Source organism: Capsicum annuum, chromosome 3, assembly GCF_002878395.1.
Source record: "Capsicum annuum cultivar UCD-10X-F1 chromosome 3, UCD10Xv1.1, whole genome shotgun sequence".
Classification (NCBI taxonomy): Eukaryota; Viridiplantae; Streptophyta; class Magnoliopsida; order Solanales; family Solanaceae; genus Capsicum; species Capsicum annuum.
Genome location: NC_061113.1, coordinates 154,540,929 through 154,564,492, shown reverse-complemented (window position 1 = coordinate 154,564,492; position 23,564 = coordinate 154,540,929).

Genomic DNA, 23,564 nt, shown 5'->3' with positions numbered 1-23,564 from the left:
ATTGCCTCCGTCGTCGAGCGGGTTCAAAATAACTCCATTAAAACCAAAGGTCAAATCATTCAAAATATCTCAAATATTCAACATCAACGTGCTTATAACGCACACTTTCTAAAAAAAACACAATTTCCAATGGGGATTCACGATTCAAATATCAAAATCATGATAAATATTGTTCAAGATTCATGCTTTATATCACCACACATGTAAATTCATCTTTCAAAATCATAAACATCAAGATTTCATAATAATCAACATAAGATATGGGTTCATGCTTCAAATTCATAAAAATCAAATAAAAATCATGCCTTTGTAAAGAAAATTACTTTTGGGCACAAGAACGAAAGAGAGGTCTTGTTGAAAACCCCCACATACCTTGAATGATGAAATTTAGATCGGTACTCATTTTTGAGACGTTAATCGTGCCTTTGAATGATGGTTCTTGGACTTCTTGAACTAGGAACTAGGAATCTTGAATAAATTTGCAGGAGCTTAGGTTTTTCTTTTTGAGGGATTTTGATGAAATATAACATATAATGCTTCTAATAAGCTTTAATAAAGGGTTTGAATGGATTTTAGGTGAGGGGGAATGACCAAAACGCCCCCAAAAATAAAAAAAAATCTCGAATCTGTCCTTTGGTGGACTGTTTCGATAGTCTGAAGTAGATCAACCATAACATTTTACTACGATATTCAAATTGGATGAAACCAATTTTATTAGAAAGAGGACTCTCATATCTTTCCGTTGATATATAGTATCTCACCCAGATCATTGTGTACGAGGAGTTATGATCATTTAAAGTTGACCCAAAAATTCACTTTTGATAGGCTGAAGTAGATCGACCATAATGTTTTGCTCCGATAGACAAATTAGATAAAACCAATTTCATTGGAAAGAGGACTCGTAGATCTTTCCGTTGATATATAGTAGATCGTCCAGATCATTATGTACAAGGAGTTATGATCTTTTAAAGTTGGAGCAAAAATACGCCAGGCCTCAGTACTTTTTCCTGCACGTTTTACTGTTCACTACTATTCACGGTTCGATCGGAATGTTCATAACTCGTCGATCGGGTGTCCGTTTTGGATGATCCACATATCGTTGGAAATCTTATTCGATACTCTACGTAATGGTGGGTCATAATCTAAGACATTTCGCATGAAAAATTTATAATTTATTCTAGAAGATAGAACCCAACATGTTTACACACAAAATTTCAACGAAAAATTTTCTGGGGTATTACAAAAAATATTTGATAAATATTTTATGACTAAAATAAATTAAATACCTCACCTACCTAACTACTCTTATAAATACTTACATATTAAACCTACACATCAGCCATAATAAATTACGTATATTTAGAATATTGGAAAATAGATATGAAAAATATACAATTAATAGAAAAACTAATGAAAACAAATTTAGAAAAATATATGAGAACCAAAGATATAAAATATATAGAATACCTTAATGAAAATATAGAAGAATTAATAATATTAAAACAAACAACTAAAGAAAATTATGAAAAAACATTTAATTAACCCACCTAAATGACAGATAGTTTTGAAGTACTAGTTTTATACATACTTCGAGATATAGAAATTATAGACGTAAAGAAAATAATATGGGAAAAAATATTTAACATTGAAGATAAAGAGTTAGATATAAATCAGATAGAAGATAAGTTAGGAGAAATATACTTAAGTGATGACAATCACTATTACTACTTAGATAATTATTCAGATGGATATTATACAGATTAAGAAATGCTAAAATATATTCAAAGAGTTAGAGAAAAACAAAGTTGGCTATACGAAGAAATTAATTATAGAAACCAGCTTAGAAAAGGAAGAGAACAATTAAAACAAAGATTAATTTGGATAAATAAAATCATGAAACAACTAGAATCAAAAGACAGTTTAGAATACGATTTAGATATAGAATTATTCATAGATGAAAAAGACAGAATAATTAATGAAATAGATAACCTAGAATTTAATATCAGATATAGTACAATTAGAATAAATTATTACAAAGAAATTTACAGTATCACAACTACTATAGGATAAAATGATAGACTATGAGTTTAAAATATCGGAGACAAGATATGGAAGAAATAAGAGCAACAGAGATACTTATGAAAGAAAATTTAATTGAATATTTTAGAACAAAAGATATAGAATACTTAGAATACCTCCAAAATAATATAGAAGAAATTACAAAGACTAAGAGAAAAAAACTAAAGAATACTACAGTAAAGCTTTTAATCAATTACCACATAATCACCCTCGAAGATATGAACATTAATAAAATAAAAATGTTTAGAGAAGTTAAGAAATATCCATGCACAAATAAAAATAGATCCATTAGAACTATAATAGATCTATTTATTGCCCAAGTTATCCGTACCCCACCAACAATTGGTATCAGAATCTATGCTAATTAAAGTTACGGAAGTAGTATATAATTGGATTTATTTGATTAATTTATTAATTAGATTTAGATATCCACCAAAATATTATAAATTTTGGTAAGATGAATAACGTACAAAAACCACAACAATATAAAGAATTAAAACGAATTATATTTGGAAAACGTAAAGAATTAAAAATAAGGATTGAAAGACTACAGTATAATGTATTATCGGAGTTAGTAAAAAATCAATAAATGCACAAAAAGAAGAAATATCAAATTTAGAATCAACAATAGATAGTCTAGAGTATATATATCAACATAACCTATATACATTAAAATAAAATGAACAAAGAAGAATTTATAATAGCTGAAAAAACATAGGAAAATCACGAAGAATTAAAAATAAAAATAGTATTCTCTAATTTAGGAAGGAGATATAAGAAAATAGGTGAACATTTATATTTAATGTTAGAAAATAAAGAATTAAAATTAGAAGATAAGTTGACATCCATGGTAAGAATAGAAAGAGAAAATAAAGAGATAAATAGAAGAAAGGAAATAGATAAAATAAAACAACAAACCACAGAAGAAATACAAAAAATAGAAGAAACTAAAAATAGTAGGATTTCTGAATTAGAAAAAGAACTACAAATGCTAAAAGACTTGTATGAAAAAAGACAGAAAGAAAAAGAAGAAAAAGATAAATAACAAAAATTATCAATTGAGATAAATCAATTAAAATAAAAAGTAGGAATAAAAAATAAAGAACCAGAAACCAGTGAATTAGAAATAAATAAAATAGATGCTGAAGAAACAGATAATTATGATTCAGAAGATAGTGAAATACATACAAAAATTCTAGAAAACATAGGAAAACTAGAAATTGAAGAAAAATAAGAAGTAACTAATAAATAAAATCTAGATCTAATAAATACAGAAGTAAATACTCTAGATAAAAATATAATACCTAGTACATCAGAAATAAGAAAACCAACCTATAATTACAAAAATAAGTTTAAAAGATATAATCCAAAGGATGAATATAATAAATGGACACCAAAACAAATAATTAATTATAACTTTTTAGATTTAGACTGTGTAATAGACATAAATAAAACAATACAACTATGGGTAGGATACATATCAAAACAATTATTAGATAATAAAATAGATATAACAAATACTCCAGAATATATAGAAAAGACATTGATAGGAACAGTAAAAAAGGATTTAATAGTGAAGGAAGATTAATTACATATAAAGCCAATAATGTAAAAATACAGATATGGGATAAAATAATAACAATAGAAGAAATCTATAATTATGAACTAACATCAAAAGATATGCTTTTAGGAATGCCATTTTTAGATAAATTATACCCACATATAATAACTAAAACAGATTGGTGGTTTACAACACCATGTAAATAAAAAGTAAGAGAAAAAAGAGTTATTAATAAAATAAGAAAGAAAACTGATTGGATAGACGGAAGTGAAAAAATTACACAAAAATTAGAAAATATAAAAAATATAGAAGACACAGTAGAACTAGTTGTATTTTTGATAAATAAAAAAGAAATAACTATATTTTCAATAGATAAGGTACAAATAATAAAGAAAAAATTAAGACAATTATATAGTGAAGATCCATTAAAAGGATGGAAAAAATATAAAACTACTATAAAAATTGAATTAATAGATAAAAATAGCATAATAACTTAAAAACCATTAACATATAATTTTGATGATTTAAAAGAATTTAAAATGCATATAGATGAATTATTTGGAAAACAATATATATATAAAAAAGTAATAGTAAACACAATAGTCCAACATTTATAGTAAATAAACATAGTGAACAAAAAAGAGGTAAAAGTAGAATGGTTATTGATTATAGAAATTTAAATGCAAAAACTATGACATATAATTATCCAATACCAAATAAGATATTAAAAATAAGACAAATACAAGGATATAACTATTTTAGTAAATTTGACTGTAAATCAGGATTTTACTACTTAAAGTTAGAAGAAGAATCTAAGGAATTAACTGCGGAGGAAATAAAGGATCTTTTTTAGAAGGGTTACATTCATCGTAGTATTTCTCTGTGTGGTGCTCTTGTACTTTTCATGCGAAAGAAGGATGGGTCTCTTCAGAAGTATATTGACTATCGTCATCTGAATAAGGTGATGGTGAAAAATAAGTACCCTCTTCCTTGGATTGATAATCTTTTTGATCAACTTCAAAGTTCTAGGTGTTTCTCTAAGATTGATCTATGTTTGGGCTATCATTAGTTGAAAATTCAGGAGGCTGATATTTTTAAGACTGCTTTTTGAACCAGGTGTGCCATTATGAGTTCTTGGTTATGTCATTTGGTTTGACTAATGCTCTAGCTATTTTCATAGACCTTATGAATCGGGTGCTCAGGCAGTTTTTAGACTTATTTGTGATAGTTTTCATTGAAAGATTCTTAGGGAACACTAAGAGTGAGGAGGATCATTCCAATCACCTTCGAATTATGTTTTAGACTCTTAAGGACCATAAATTGTATGCAAAGTTTTCTAAGTATGAGTTTTGGCTGAATGTTGTGACTTTTCTGAGGCATGTTATTTCTAGTGAGGGATTAAGATGGATCCCCAGAAAGTTGAGGCAGTTAAAAAGTAGCCTAGACCCATTACTCCAATCGACATTAGGAGCTTCTTGGGCTTGGCTGGGTATTATAAGAGGTTTATGGAGAGTTTCTCATGTATTGTTGCTTCATTGACAAAGCTCACTCAAAAAAATATTAAGTTTTTATGGTTTAATGCTTGTTAGAGATATTTTGAGAAGTTGAAAGATAAATTAACTTTTGCGCCTTTTTTGACCCGGCTCGTGGTTACTGATGGATTTGTTGTCTATATTGTGATGCATCCCGTATGGGACTGGGTTGTGTTTTGATGCAGTATGGTAAGGTAGTAGCCAATGATTTCAAGTAACTTAAAGTTAATGAGAGGAATTACCCAACTTATAATCTATATTTGGTGGTGCTGGTCTTTAATTTAAAGATTTAGTTCCATTATTTGTATGGGGTGCATGTGGATATCTATTCAGATCATAAGAGCATGCAGTATGTGTTCACTTAGAAGGAGTTGACTCTCAGACAGAGGTGGTGACTTGAGCTGCTTAAGGATTACTATATGAGTTTTCACTTCCATCTAGATAAAGCTAATATGGTTATTGATTCTCTTAGTATGTTGTCTATGAGAAGTTTATCCCATGTTGATGTGGAGAAAAAGGGATTGGTGAAGCATATCCATCGGTTGGCTAACTTCGGAGTTCATCTCTTAGACTCTGAGGATAGGGGAGTGATTGTTCAAAAATTTGTTAAATTATGTCTTGGTGCTGAGGTGTAAGAGAAGAAGGCTTTGGATCCCCTGCATATATTGTATGGTTTTACTTGTTCTAACCATTTTATTCATAATATTATGTCTGCTTTTTGCATTTCTTACTTTATTTCAAATTCTATTTTAATTTTTATGACTCCTATTATTATTTCTTTTTCTGCCATATCTTTATTGTTTATTAGACTCCTTGGTAGATCTGGGCATATATCACTATTAGATTTTATTTCGTCACTTTTTACTAGATATTTTGCTATATTATTTTCTTCTTGTCCTGTGTTTAAGAGTATTAAATATTCCTTTTCATTTATTGTTCCTGTTATGTAATATTGATTTAAATTAACTATTGAAGTTGTTTCATAACTTGTTATTTTTGATGAGCTTGATGATTCTAGTTTATCATGAGCTATTCTTTTTGTTGTGCTTATTTTATAATTTATTATTTATAAATCTTATTCTATATCTATGTCTTTGTAACTTTTTACAAATTGTTCCAAAGGACTTTCTATTTGTATTTTATTAATTTTATTTTTTCCCATTATTTTATATTTTGTTGTTAATACATATAGATTTTTTACATCTTGCTATAAATATTTTACTTTCTGGGGTTAGTTCTATTCCTGATATTTTCCAATATAATACTAATGATTTATCTATAATTTTATCTGTTATTGCTACTGAATAATTTGCACTTATTATAAATTTAAATTTTTGGTATATTAAATTTCCTTTTATAGCGGTTATTATACTTTTTTCTAAAGGTTTTATAATTCTATCATCTGCTAAATGTAATTCTATTGGTGTATCTATTCCTTCTCTAAAACATGCTTTTATTAATATCTCTGTTCCTCCAAGGTGTACATATTTTATTGGGTCTTTACTTTTTATATCATTTATTTCTTTATTAACTATTCTTTTTGTTACTAGTGATATACTAGCTCTTCCTTTTGCATATCTACAATCTATTACATGTTCTTTTTAACTTACTACGTAGTATTCTTCCTCTTTTCTACTAAATATATTTTTTATTATTGGTATTTTAAATATTTTCTCTACACTTAAGTCTAACTCTTTTCTTTTTATTTCGTCAAATATATTACTATCAAATATTATTTTTTGATCTGTTCTTTCTTCATTTAAATATTCTTCCTTTGTTATTATTTTTTTATCTTCTTCAGTTATTTGGTTCATTTTTATATCTTCTTCAGTCATTTGATTCATCTAATTCACTATCTATTTCATTATCTGTTTCATCCTCCAAAATTTCATATATACTATCTTCACTTTCTAATTCATAATCTATATAATCTATCTACATATATTCTATATTTTCTATTTTTATTTCTGATATTTGTTTATTTTTTGGATTCTTTGGTAATTTACAATCTCTAGCTAAATGTCCTAGTTTTCCACAATTATAACAAGTACATTCTTTTATAGATTTCTTCTAATTTTTCTTTAAATTGATTTATCTCAATTAATAATTTTTGTTCTTTATCTTTTTCTTTTTTTTACTTTCTGTCTTTCTTCATACAAGTCTTTTAGCATTTGTTGTTCTTTTTCTAATTCAGCAATCATACTATTTTTAGTTTCTTCTATTTTTCATATTTCTTCTGTGGTTTGTTGTTTTATTTTATCTTTTTTCTTTCTTTTGTCTATCTCTTCGTTTTCTCTTTCTATTGTTACCATGGCTATCAACTTATCTTCTAATTTTAATTCTTCCTTTTCTAACATTAAATATAAATGTTCACCTATTTTCTTATATCTCCTTCCTAAATTAGATAATACTATTTTTAATTTTAATCCTTTGTGATTTTGGAATTTAATGTTTGCTCATTCTCTCTTTACTCTCTCTTCTACATCTCTTTACTGTCAAAGGCAGAATTCCCTCACTAGCCCCACCACCACTAAGAAACCACCACCACGCCACCCTTCCTTTCCCCGTATCAGAACAACCAACGTCCAGCTACCACGCACCGTTCCCTCCTCTCTTTTTTATCGTACCTCGCCGGAGTTGATCATCGGCAGGCGAAATTCCAGATCTGGCCACTTTCATTGTTAAATCTTAGATATAAATTGTTTGCTCCATCGTTGTTTTTGTTCAAACTATTTGGTTAAATTTATTTGTTTTAAATTTATTTCTTTTTCTAATAATTATTTGGATATTTGTTTTAGCTTTTTACATTTTTTTTGCCATTGTTGATTCGTTGTTCTTGATAATTGGTGACTATTTGACCACTATTGGCATTTTGAACATAACACTTAGTTACTAATTTTGTTTTCCTTGGATTTATCTTGTGGATTTTATTATTTTTTTCCTTAGTTGTAATTTGGTTATTTTTCAAGTATTATAAACATTTTCTAGTAGTTGTTGTTCTTAAATTTTGGATATAGTGTGTGCTTTGAGGGTGTCTTTATTGTCTTACTATTTTTGAACCTCTTATGTTGCTTCATATTATTTATTGTACTATCTCCTATATCTTGACTTGCGTGTCTGCTGTAGTATATTTGTGACTTGCACCGCTCCTTATTATTTGTTTGGCTGTCCTTGGTGCCAGGCCATTAGTGTGCTATATTTTTCTTACTATTAGTTTTGTCCTTACCTTGGTTTTGTTTTTTCTCCCAATTTGAGTTTAGTTTTGTTTCTTTATTATTTCTTCTAATTTGTGTAAGCCTTGTATTTCTTGCTGCTGCTTTGTTACTACCATTGTTTATATTTTCTTATATTTTCTTATAGTAGTGGTTGTGGGCGTTGATGGTTGGATAGGGTCATGTCTGAGGGGGTTGGAACGGGGGCTGTTGTAGGGGCGGGGGAAGAGAAAAGGGCGGGGGTGGGAGGGAGGCCAAGCTTTGGCCTCAGGGGCGGTAGAGGAAGACATGGTGATAGAGTTGGTAGGCTGAGGGTTGAGTCTTGGACTATAGGGACTCTTCAGGGTAAGTCCATAGAGCTTGTGAAGATTCTTAGAAAGAGGGGGATTAATATTACGTGTGTTCAAGAGATCAAGTGGGTAGGGTCTAAGGCTAGAGATGTGGATGGTTACAAGCTTTGGTACTCTGAGAGCGAGAGGCTTAGGAATAGAGTTGGCATCTTAGTAGATGAAGAGCTTAGAGGTCAGGTAGTAGAAGTAAAGAGGATCAGCGATAGGTTGATGACTATTAAGTTTGTCATTGAGGGGTTTACCATAAATGTATGTAGTGCTTATGCGCCACAAGTGGGCTTAGATGGGGAGGAGAAGATACAGTTTTAGGAGGCTTTGGATGAAGTGGTGAGAGGCATGCCTAGCTTGGAGAAGATTGTTGCAGCAGGAGATTTCAATGGGCACATCGGGGCGTTACCGAAAGGCTTTGGTGATGTGCATGGTGGTTTTGGTTTTGGTGAAAGAAATGAAGAGGGGGCTACTCTATTGGATTTTCTGTGGTCCTTTGGGCTGGTGGTGGTGAACTTAGGCTTTTCGAAGAAGGACGATCACCTGATCACCTTCCGAAGTGCGATAGCTAAGACCCAGATTGACTTTTTATTGCTTAGGAAAGGGGATAGGGTATTGTGTAAGGACTGTAAGGTCATCCTGAGTGAGAATATTTTAACCCAGCATAGGCTCTTGGTTATGAATTTGGGTATAAAGAAGGATAGGAAGAGAAGAAGTAAGGAGTGTAGACCTAGAATTAAGTAGGGTAGCTTGACGCCAGTAAATGTGTAAGAGATAGGAAAGAAGTTGGCGGGAATAGGGTGTGGGAGTGTAGGGGAATATGGATAGTATGTGGGATAGGGTGGCCAGGTGCATCAGGGAGAATGCTAGTGAGGTATTTCTAGTGGCCGAGCCGGGCATCATCGGGGGGATTGGTGGTAGAAAGAAGAGGTTAAGAAGAAAGTGGAGACCAAGAAAGGGGCATATGCTAAGTTGCTTGAGAGTAAGGACGAAGAAGAGAAGCGGGTTAACAGGAATGAGTACAAGTTACCTAGGAAGGAGGCTAAGTTAGTAGTTACGGCGGCTAAGACAGCAACATTTGAGAGGTTGTATGCGAGGTTACAAGAGAAAGAAGGGGAAAAAATTATTTAGACTCGCTAAGGCTAGGGAAAGGAAGGGTTGTGACCTCGATCAGGTGAAGTGCATTAAGGGGAAGGACAGTACAGTGTTGGTGGAGGACGTCCACATTAAGAATAGATGGCAGTCGTATTTTTATAAGCTCTTGAATGACGAAGGGGATAGGGCTATTGTGTTAGGGGAGCTGGAGCACTCAGAGGAGTGTCAGGATTTTAGTTATTATAGACATTTTAAGGTAAAGAAGGTTAGAGAGGCTGTTCGCAGGATGTGAAGGGGTAGGACGACAGGCCTGATGAGATACCTGTGGATTTTTGAAAGTTTTCTGGCGAGGCTGGTTTAAGATGGTTGACTGGGTTATTTAATGGAATTTTCAAGACAGCAAAAATGCCCGATGCTTGGAGGTGGAGTACTATGATCCCTCTTTATAAGAACAAGGGTGACATTCAGAGTTGCAATAACTATAGGGGTATTAAGTTATTGAGTCGCTCTATGAAGATTTGGGAGAGAGTGGTCGAGGTGAGGCTGAGATGGATAGTGTCTATTTTGGAGAACCAGTTTGAATTTATGCCTGGCCGCTCGACAATGGAGGCAATTTTCCTGGTACGGAGGATAGTGGAATAGTATAGGGAAAGGAAGAAGGACCTGCACATGGTGTTTATCGACTTGAAGAAGGCATATGAAAAAGTCCTCAAGGAGGTACTTTGGAGATGCTTGAAGGTGAGTGGAGTCTCGGTGGCATATATCAGAGCAATTAAGGACATGTATGATAGAGCTAAAACTCAGGTGAGGACAGTGGGAGGAGACTCATAGTATTTCACTGTCTTGACAGGATTACATTAGGGATCTACTCTTAGTCCCTTTTTGTTTTCTTTGGTGATGGATGTATTGACGCAGCGTATTCAAGGAGAGGTGCCTTGGTGTATGCTTTTTGCAGATGATGTAGTTTTGATTGATGAGACGCGGGGGGTGTGAATGATAAATTAGAGGTGTGGAGACAAACTCTTGAGTCTAAAGGGTTCAGGTTGAGTAGGAGCAAGACAGAGTATTTGGAATGCAAGTTTAATGATGTGAGGCTGGAGAATGAGGTGGTAGTGAAATTGGAATCACAGGTGGTATGTAAGAGGGATAGTTTCAAGTATCTCAGGTCCATGATTCAGGGTAACGGTGAGATTGACGAGGATGTCTCGCACCGTATTGGGGCAGGATGGATGAAGTGGAAGCTCGCTTTGGGGGTGTTGTGTAATAAGAAGGTGCCACCCAAGCTTAAAGGCAAATTCTACAGGGTGGCAGTCCGTCCGTCCATGTTGTATGGAGTGGAGTGTTGGCCAGTTAAGAACTCCCACATTCAAAAAATAAAGGTGGTAGAAATGCGGATGTTGCATTGGATGTGTGGGCTGACTAGGGGGATAGAGTTCGGAATGAGACTATCCGGGAGAAGGTTGGTGTGACTTCAGTGGAGAATAAGAAGCAGGAAGTCCGATTGAGATGGTTCAGACATATGATGAGAAGGGGAATGGATGCCCCGGTTCGTAGGTGTGAGAGGCTAGCTTTGGATGGTTTTAGGCGGGGTAAGAGTAGGCCAAAGAAGTACTGGGGAGAGGTGATTAGGCGGGACAAGGAACAGTTACAGTTCACTGAGGACATGACCCTAGATAGGAAGATCTGGAGGACGCGGATTAGGGCAGAAGGCTAGGGTCAGTTTGGGTCGCTAGTGTAGGAAATTACTTGGTGGGGGTATTATTTTTATTATGATACCTTGTTTCATGCTTTATTACGAATCTGTTTACTTTTCTCTGTTTACTATTACTTGTGGGTGTCGTATTTATGTTATGCCATCTTGTTTCATGCTTTACTATGAATTTGTTTAGTATTCTGTGTCTCGAGCCGGGGGTTTATCGGAAACAGCCTTTCAACTTCTTTAGAGGTAGAGGTATGGATTGCATACATCTTACCCTCCCCAGACCTCACTATGTGGGAATACACTAGGTTTGTTGTTGTTGTAATCCTTTGTGATTTTCATATGTTTTTTTATCTATTATAAATTCTTCTTTGTTCATTTTATTTTAATGTATATAGGTTATGTTGATATATATATATTCTAGACTATCTGTTGTTGATTCTAAATTTGATATTTCTTCTTTTTGTGCATTTATTGAGTTTTTACTAACTCCGACAATTATGTTATACTGTAGTCTTTCTATCCTTATTTTTAATTCTTTACGTTTTTTTAGATATTATTTGTTTTAATTTTTTATATTGTTGTGGTTTTTGTACGTTATTCATCTAATAATATTTATAATATTTTGGTGGATATCTAAATATAATTAATAAATTAATCAAATAAATCCAATTATATATTACTTCCGTAACTTTAATTAGCATAGTCTCTGATACCAATTGTAGGGGGTGCACATAACTTGGGTAATAAATAGATCTATTACAGTTCTAATGTATCTATTTTTATTTGTGTGTGGATATTTCTTAACTTCTCTAAACATTTTTATTTTATTAATGTTCATATCTTGGAGGGTGATTATGTGGTAATTGATTAAAAGCTTTACTGTTGTATTCTTTAGTTTTTCTATTAGTCTTTGTAATTCTTCTATATTATTTTGGAGGTATTCTAAATATTCTATATCTTTTGTTCTAAACTATTTAATTAAATTTTCTTTTATGAATATTTAATTGAATACTTTAGAACAAAAGATATAGAATATTTAGAATATTTTTCTGAGATACTTATGAAAGAAAAATTAATTGAATATTTCAAAAGATATAGAATATTTAGAATACCTCCAAAATAATATAGAAAAATTACAAAGACTAAGACAAAAAACTAAAGAATACTACAGTAAAGCTTTTAATCAACTACCACATAATCACCCTCCAAGATATGAACATTAATAAAACAAAAATGTTTAGAGAAGCTAAGAAATATCCACGCACAAATAAAATAGATCTATTAGAACTATAATAGATCTATTTATTACCGAAGTTATCCGCAGTCCCCTACCGTTGGTATCAGAGCCTATGCTAATTAAAGTTACGGAAGTAGTATATAATTTGATTTATTTGATTAATTTATTAATTAGATTTAGATATTTACCAAAATATTATAAATATTGGTAAGATGAATAACGTACAAAAACCACAACAATATAAAGAATTAAAACAAATAATATCTAAAAAACATAAAGAATTAAAAATAAGGATAGAAAGACTACAGTATAACATAATTGCCGGAGTTAATAAAAACTCAATAAATGCACAAAAGAAGAAATATTAAATTTAGGATCAACAATAGATAGTTTAGAATATATATATCAACATAAACTATATACATTAAAATAAAATGAACAAAGAATAATTTATAATAGATGAAAAAACATATGAAAATCACGAAGGATTAAAAATAAAAATAGTATTCTTTAATTTAGGAAGGAGATATAAGAAAGTAGGTGAACATTTATATTTAATGTTATAAAAAAAGAATTAAACTTAGAAGATAAGTTGACAGCCATGGTAAGAATAGCAAGAGAAAACGAAGAGATAGACAGAAGAAAGGAAATAGATAAAATAAAACAACAAACCATAGAAGAAATATGAAAATAGAAGAAATTAAAAATAGTAGGATTGCTGAATTAGAAAAAGAACTATAAATGCTAAAAGACTTGTATGTAAAAAGATAGAAAGAAAAAGAAGAAAAAGATAAAGAACAAAAATTATTAATTGAGATAAATCAATTTAAAGAAAAATTAGAAATAAAAAATAAAGAACCATAAACCAGTGAATTAGAAATAAATACAATAGATACTGAAGAAACAAATAATTATGATTCGGAAGATACGAAACATATACAGAAATTCTAGAAAACATAGGAAAACTAGAAATTAATGAAAAACAAGAAGTAATTAATAAAGAAAATCTAGAACTAATAAATACAGAAGTAAATACTCTAGATAAAAATATAATACCTAGTACATCAGAAATAAAAAAACTAACCTATAATTACAAAAATAAGTTTAAAAGATATAATCCAAGGGATGAATATAATAAATGGACACCAAACCAAATTATTAATTACAACTTTTAGATTTAGGTTGTATAATAGACACAAATAAAACAATACAACTATGGGTAGGATACATGTTAAAATAATTATTAGATAATAAAATAGATACAACAAATACACCAGAATATATAGAAGAGACATTAATAGTAACAGTAAAATTATGGTTTTTAAACCTAGCCGAAGAAAGTAAAAAAGTACTAAGAGCTGATAATAAAACAGAAGGAGCATCAATACCTACTAAAATACTACCAACAGAAATATTGAAAAAATATGAAATAGCTATAAGAGAAGAATTTAGTAGCATAACAACAGAAGAGAAGAGAAAAATAATGAGAAAGATATGAATAGGAATTTAATGTTAAAATTAGCAATATGTAATATGTACTATATAAATGAGTATACGTGTGCATTTAAAGAATATTATTATATAGGAGCATATAATATAGAATAAAGTAAAGAAATAAGAAGATTATATTTTAGTAAATTACCTGAACCATTTAGTTCAAAAATAATAAAAAGTTGGGATGAAGCAAAAATAATAGATATCCTAGGAGCAAGAATAAAATTTTTACAATAATAGTATAGAAATCTATGTGAAAAATATAGAGAAGAAATAAAAATGGAAAAAACATTAATAAGTAATTTAGCATGTTGCAAAGATAAAATAGCACCTTAATTTGGATGTGAAGAAAGATATTATAAGAAAAGAAAAAGACATAAGAAATATAAGAAATACAAAAAATCAAAATATAAATATAAGAAACCAAGAAAAAGATATTATGTAAAAAATTATAATCATAAAAGACAATATAGAAAAAAGAAATCTATAAAAGAATGTACTTGTTATAATTGTGGAAAACTAGTACATTTAGCTAGAGATTGTAAATTACCAAAAAACTCAAAAAATAAACAAATACCAGAAATAAAAATAGAAAATACAGAATATATGCAGATAGATTATATAGATTATAAATTAGAAAGTGAAGATAGTATATATGAAATTTCGGAGAATGAAACAGATAATGAAATAGATAGTGAGTGAGATTAATCAAATGACTAAAGAAGATATAAAAATAAACCAAATAACTGAAGAAGATATAAAAATAATAACAAAGGAAGAATATTTAAATGAAGAAAGAAAAGATCAAAAAATAATATTTGACAGTAATATATTTGACGAAATAAAAGGAAAAGAGTTAGACTTAAGTGTAGAAGAAATATTTAAAATACCAACAATAAAAAATATATTTAGTAGAAAAAAGGAAGAATACTATGTAGTAAGTCAAAAAGAACATGTAATAGATTGTAGATATGCAAAAGGAAGAGTTAGTATACCACTAGTAACAAAAAGAAAAGTTAATAAAGAAATAAACAATATAAAAAGTAAAGGCCTAGTAAAATATGCACACCTTGGAGGAACAGAGATATTAATAAAAACATGTTTTAGAGAATCAATAGATACACCAATAAAATTATATTTAGCAGATGATAGAATTATAAAACTATAGAAAAAAGTATAATAACTGCTATAAAAGAAAATTTAATATACCAAAAATTTAAATTTATAATAAGTGCGAATTATTCAGTAACAATAATAGATAAAAATATAGATAAATCATTAGTATTATATTGGAAAATATCAGGAATATTTACAGCAAGATGTAAAAATCTCTATGTGTTAAAAACAAAACATAAAATAACGGGAAAAAATAAAATTAATAAAATACAAATTGAAAGTCCTTTTGAACAATTTGTAAAAACAATTGATAATAATGATTATAGTTACAAAGACATAGATGTAGAAGAAGATTTAAAAATAATAAATGACAGAATAAGCATAACAAAAAGAATACCTCATCAAAAACCAGAATCACCAAGCTCATAAAAAAGAACAAGTTATGAAATAACTCCAACAGTTAATTTAAATCAATATTACATAACAGGAACAATAAATGAAAAAGAATATTTAATACTCTTAAACAAGGATAAAAAGAAAATTATATAGCAAAATATCTAGTAAAAAGTGAAGAAATAAAATCTAATAGTGATATATGCCCAAATCTACTAAGGAGTCTAATAAACATTAAAGATACGACAGAAAAACAAATAATAATAGGAGTCAGAAAAATAAATTTAGGCGGAGCCATCTTATAAGGAGGAATGGAAATGGGATGGTTATTCGCTAAAAGATGAATCCCAAAATCTATTTTTCTATTGGGAGGAATTATAGAAAGATCATTGGAAAAAACTTTAGAAAATTCATCAACCACAGGGACAGATTTCAAAGGGGGACACTCAGAGTCAGAATCTTTAACTCAAACTGGATGATATAGACACCCTTTGACGATCAACTTTCGGGCTATAAGATAGGAAATAAACCTCCCTTTGGGTACTAAGGAACTCCCCTCCCACTTAATCACCAGTTCATTTGGGAATTGAAAACTGACTTTTCAAGTTCTACAATCCAGAGAAGCATAGCACGAATGAAGTTAATTCATCCCAAAGATTACATAAAATCCACCATATTAAGCTCACCAAATCCACCAATGTCTCCTTATGAAAGAGGGACACCACACAACCCCTATAGATTATAGCAACAATGGAATCACCCACCGAGGTAAACATTAAAAAGGGGTCAAAAAAATTTAGGACCAAAAGCAAAGTGCATAGCAACATAAAGGGTCACATAAGATTGGGTAGAACCCAAATTATGTAAACAATAAATATCACAAGAGAAGAGTTGTAGCATACTAGTGAAAACATTGGTATATGCCTCGGACTCCTAATGAGTAGCAAGTGTATAGAGACAATTTCAGCAAGTGCACGTACCCTAAGTGGCACCCTTAGGTGTTGTAGTTGAAGAAGTGGCAATTGGAACCTTATAGAAACTTTGGCTATAGGAAAATTTCTCTGTAGATAACTACGTTGCATATAATTGAAACACAAGTTCCTTCCCTCCTCACAATAACAATAATAAAGTTGTCTATAAAATCAACAAGGAGGATAAGGTGGGGCTGATTTAGCTCGACTAACCTGAGACTAGTCACTCTGTTCCTTAGGACCACTGCTATTCTGAAAGAGACTATCATCAGAAGGCTTAAGATAAGGAAAACTAGTTGTCAAATAAGAATGTCCCTAATTCTTCTTCTTCGTCTACTGTCTATAATCTCTCCTACTATTCTACTGACCCCCACCCTGCTTTAAATATCTAAACTTCTTGTTCTGCCTCTCTACCATCTGTATTTGCTTGTTATTTTCATCTTCTACCTGCTGCATAGAAAACACAAGCCTGGAGATGTCTATATCATTGTTCAACATTGCAACCTTACACTCCAATATCAAATTATGGGACAATCCAGAAGCAAACTTCCTCAGTTTAGCTCTCATGTTAGCCACTAAATCCTAAGCACGGGACAATTACTGAAATTTCAGAACATACTGTTTCACTCTCATCTTCCCTTACTTCAAGTTTACAAATTCTTTGGCCTTAGCTTTCCTCAACTCCTGAGGAAAGAAGTGATAAAGAAAGGCACCCAAAACCTCATCCTATAATATTGAATTAGCATATTTACCTCTTAATTGTTCCCACTCCTCATACGACTGATAAGCTATATCTTTCATTTGATACACAACAAGCTTTACACCTTTAGAATTAGTAGCATGGATCACCCTAAAAATTTTCTCCATCTTATCAATAAACTCTTGAGGATCCTCCTCAACCTTAGAGTCTATAAAGATCAGGGAATTCAACCCCATAAACTGGTCAACCGAAGTGACCTTAGGTGAATAAAAAATATACCCAACATAATTAGAATGACGAGATTATGATGCTACTAACTGAGTAAGCATATAAGTAGATATATAGAACTCTACTTTAGATATATCTCCATAAAATAGCTAAGAATAAGTATCACTAGCCCAAAAAGTTCGAGAAGGACTAGTAGGGATCAGTGGTACTCCACATGGAGCAGTACAATCAGAGTAGGAACCCTAGATCGGGTCTACACTAAATATATAGGATATGTTCCCTCTATATTTTCCTTAGGTAGGGAAGAGTTTCCAACAGATTTTCTACGAACGTCAGATCTTTGGAGAGGCATGATCTGAAACACAAGTAAGCTAGGAGTTAGAGATATTTCATAGCACTAGACTCTATAGTCCGAAATAGAACACAAGAAAGGAAATATTCCTAAATACATCCTAGATCTCCCTTATAAGTGTGGTTCCCTACACACCCATAATCGGAAATCTACTCACCATAGCTTTGTGGACACCTAACGACCTTAAACCATGCTCTGGTACCAAGCTTTTCATAATTTAAACTAGGGCCTAGTTGTGAAAAGTATCTCAAACACACCATGAGCTGGAAACCAACCCCTCAGCCTAACATCTAGAACATAATAAAATAATATAGTGGAAGCCAACCAGACATAATGAAAAAAAGAATAGATAATCAAATATAAACTCTATGAATCAAAACCAACATCCTACCCATATTTGTCCATAAAAGTCTCTAAAATCAAAACATCAACTAAGTTGGGACATGCCCCCAACTATGACCAAAAGAATCTAAAATAAAATACAAAAAAATCCCAAAAATAGTAAAAAAAAACTAGGGAAATGATAGGGTTTTTCGAAAGTATGGAGGCTCACCGCTTCCCAGCAGATCCGTAGGAATACTGAGTCACCTAATGCTTCATTGGAGCAACATAAAACCCTTTGGACCCTACATCATGAAACCATGTAGCATTTAGGGATAGTCAGTGGGATAAGCACTGATATATAACTTAGGAAAAGTGATAAAATAATGTCAATACCAAAAACCAGTCAAAACTACATACACAACAATTATATACATATATAGAATGTCGGGATGGGATAAGGGTCATGAACATGAGAGTTTAAAATATTAACCTAAACTATGTCGATCACGCCATCCTAAAGGCACCCACGGGCTATATGGGTTCAACTCCTTTTACTGAAGGGCCTTAGTGTATGTTAGCCGTGCACGAACCAAAAAATCCAAAGCAAGGTCTAAATACACCAAGGCTCTAGCCATTCCAAAATATAATGTGTGGACAAAGCACACGGTCATATAGAACCCCATATCGGCAAATGTGGTTTTTGGTGTTAGTTCCCCCGGGACCACCCCATCACAATGAGCTACACAATTCTATTTAATCCAAATTTAATATAATTTTCATATAAACCTATTCATTAACCTAGGAGTTATTTAATAAGGCATTTACCACTTAGTATCGCCATACCATTATGCTTTCAAGCTAATATTATTCCTGTCAAATCAATCCACAAGACCAAATTGACTTCCAAATACATTTAAAAATTCAAACCAGGCCGCCAACGGCCTTTCAAATCCATTTTAATCACTTATCTATTAATTTCATGCAATGGGTTCATAAATAAGTTGAATTATACTATTATCAATGTTCAAAAAATAAATTTTTACAAAGTGGGTTGGGGTTCATGCCATTAGCAAACCAAAAGTTCATCAATTTAGAGAAACCCAAGTTCCTCATTCCAAGTCCCATAACAATGAACCTAATAAGTCCAAAAACCATAAAATTAAAACATAAATCATCAATTTAAATCATGGTAAGTAATTCAAGTAATAGCAATAAAAATCCCTCAATCCAATTTCAAACCCATAAGTTTAAAACACATGGATAAAGAGTAAATAAATGTCATAATGTAAAATTAAAGTTAGAGAATGAGATACATGCCTGAAATACACAAGAAATTGCAGACAATTGAATTTTAGAGACCAAATGAAGAATTCACTGTAAACCCTTGAATGTTCTTGGATTTTGGGTTTGAGAGAAGAATGATTGATCTTTAAAAACTGAAGAAAAAGGGGAATGAGGTTATTTTATGCTTAAATGTTGTACAATAGGTAAAAACCAAAACTTGATGAATTTAAAATCATCAGCGTGGCACGCTGCTATTACAGAGGGTAGCCTCAATGCCATGCCAATATCACGGAGGCTAACCTCCATGCCATACCATAATCGCAGACCCTCACTGCCTATAGGGTCCTAAAATGACCCCGAACCCTTTTCAAAAATTCTTAAACTTTGTCAAATTACCCTTTTAACATCCCTAAATAAAATTTTAGTCAAAAATTGACATTATGAATGTGGGAGTGTCAAAAATAAATATGTTAAAATTTATGAGTACATAGGGAATGCCGTACCCTTTGAAGGCTTAAAAGAGAAAATAGAAAATTTTGTTTCCTAAAATGGCAACTAGGGAATGCTTTACCCTATGAAGACTTAAAGGAGAAAATAGAAATTTATTTCCTAAAATGGAAACTAGGGAATGTCATACTCTATGAAAACCTAAAGGAGAAAATAGAAAATTTTGTTTCCTATATTGGTGTAGTGATCCTTCAGTTCATTTTCCTAATTTACCATTATTTTTACCATTAGAGATTTTCCATAGCTTTCTTAAGTCATTTATGACTTGTTTGGATTGACAGTATGATTACCGGTCAGTTTGATTGATTTTTTGAGCAATTTTCCTATTTTGATGTCTGCACTAGTTCCAAATGGCCACTAAGCAAAGACGTTGATAAAACAATCTCATATGAATATTTTGACTATTCCAGAAGCTCTAAAATATCAATATTAGGCTAGGTGAACCTTTTTTTTGGGTCCCAACACACCCGGGCTTATTTCAACCTATTGGTCAGAAAGTTAAGAAAATAAAATATTAGTATGAGACCCACATTTGGTTGAAACGATCTTTGATAGAAAATACAAGAGTGTCATCATGTTTGGAATATCAAATTTGGTATGGTTACATAGTTTATTTGTGTATATGGATTTCAAATGAATCTCAAAAACAGATCAAGCCCATTTTAGACTTGGAAAATTTGGTGCCATTGCGATCATGGTATCTATGTTGTGATCGTGACAAGTCTAATAAGTCCAACGTGTTGCGATCATGATGCTATGGCTATGATTGTGGTTCACATATGCAAGACCAATATGGTGCGATCGCGACAGCTCAGTCGCGACGACTCCCAAGTACCTAGACTTGGTATGAAAGGACCTTTTTATCCACAATTTTGTCCATTCTTCATAACTTTTTTGAGATAAAAAAACTCTAAATAGTGAGAGAGTTCAAAATTGAAGTTTGTTGGTGATTGGAAAGCTAGAGTAACATTTATTTTCATGATTATCTTCCGATTTGAGGTAAGAATTCATTCATTTCTTGGTGAAGTTTCTTGACTTTTTGCTCAAGACTCCAAAATCATTAGGTCTTGATTTAAGCCCTATTTATCTTAATTTTCCTCATTTTTAGGGTAATTCTTCCTTGAGTATGAAATAATATTGGGTTGGCTTTGAAAATTCAATTTTCGTAAGTGGGACCTATGTGGGGTTTTGATGTGCTTTTTGGTTCCAAAGAACAATATTGCAATATGGATATCATTATTCTTGTATTGATGAGTAGAATTTGTTTATGATATCTTGGCATCTTGAAGAGGCTTCTCAGAAGGAAAAAGTGATAGTTTAGTGGTTGTTGAGTGTTCTTCAGTGTCGAGGTAGGCTAGGTTTATCCATAGGCTAGGTTTATCCCTTGTTAGATTAAGCTATTTAATAGTATTATTATGATATTGTATTATATTTGGGATGGTTTTTAGGTGTTGAATCGATGAAATGCAAGACTTTGGTTAGTTGGACCATTTAGGTAAATTTGAAATCGTAGAGTTGAAACACTTTACTTGTTTCCTTATGCCTCAGGTGAATTGGACTTTATTATATATGTTTAGGATGACAATGACTTATATTAATCAATATTAAGTAAAATTATGTAGTTACTCATTCTCAGGGTAAGTTAGCCTTAGTTCTTACACAAATGAAGGTTTCCTTAGTTTCCAATTGACTTAGTTAAAGTGCTTGAGAAGAATCTCTACCTTATGGAAAATTGTGTCTTGCTGTACATCTAAGAGTGGATTTATATACCTTAGCCTAGTCCGGGGTAGAATTTGACTTAGAATATATTTTGGAATTTAGAAGTGGGCTCTTTGACCCACCTTAAGTCAAGATTGATGATTAGTTCTCTTAAAATCCTTATACACTTGTTGATTGCCTAGAGAATGTTCTTGAGGTATTATTGAGGAATCTTGGTAAATATTTATGGTGATAATGACATTAGAAGTAATGATCATGAACTAATTGATTAGATTGTAGTTATCCTATAATGATCTACAGATCATGTTATGGTGAGTTAGTAAAAATGCTATGGATTTCTCTATGAATGTTCTATAGGTCATACTTTGATAACTATCGATGATTCAAATGATAAACTATATTTTATGATAATGATAAGCCATTTAATATACTATTGATAAGTCATTGTTCATGATATTACTTATGATTATGATCATGCTATGAAATTATTATAGTAATCATGCTAGAAAACATCCCTATTGATTATACTAGTAAGTATTCCAATAATTATGTTAGAAGTCATACTTATTGATTATATGAGAATTTATGCTATTAATTATGCTTCAAATCATGATGTTTGATTATATGATCACTTATGGTATTTATTTTTGCCGTTAGTTATGATGATATGTCTATCAGTTTGAGTTCAGATATTATGATTATGATGATATAATGATACCCTGACAAGGCCAGAGGATGATTATGATGATATATTGATACCCAGGAAGGCTGGAGGATGATTATGATGATATATTGATACCTGGCAAGGCCAGAGAATGATTATGATAATATATTGATACCCATTAAGGTCGAAGGATGATTATGATGATATATTGATACTTGGTAAGGACGAAGGATGATTATGATGATATATTGATATCCGAAAAGGTCGGAGAAAGTTTATGATGATGCATTGATACCCGGCAAGGCAGGAGGATTATTAGTTTGGTGTGCCAGTGTACGTCTACCGGTACGAGTCTGGGTATGCCTTATGTATGGCCATTATATATATATACTTATATGTAGTTATGTATAATATCGTTATTAGAGAGGTCAAATATATCCCGAAAGTGGTAGAATATGAATTAGTGGATTTGTGAGGACTAGTGATAATTGTTGGTTAGTGATAGATGATTACAAAATGGTATAGTTGATGATTAGTGATAAATAAGAATGAATGATAGATATTTGTTGAGCACCTAATCATGACTAGTTGATAACCAAGGTTTAGTTGGTAAAGAATGATTAGTTAATAAATGATGTTAGATGGTAAATAATTGACTAGAGGTTACAGGATAACAAGAAATCAAATGAGTTAGTTAACAAGAGATGGTTGGCTATAAATAGTGACTAGTGAGTAATGATGACAAGGTTGTTAAATGAAGGAAATATTATGGAATGTGGGTACTTTGTCAAATGTTGGTAAATGATCGATTGTTGATAAACAGTGAAATGATAGTTAAATCATGAGTTGGTTATTTCTAAGTGATGAATGATTGCTTTATACTATCTTTGAGTGTACTCTAAATACGTATAGGAGTATGTTATGAGTTATTTACTTTACGTACCAATTGGCGTATAGGAAAATTTTTTGTAGTTTGTGATTGCTTATGTGATGCCTTCTCATGCGTTATTATTCCTATTTGCTTACCTATTTTGTACGGTGTGTCAGCCACTATGT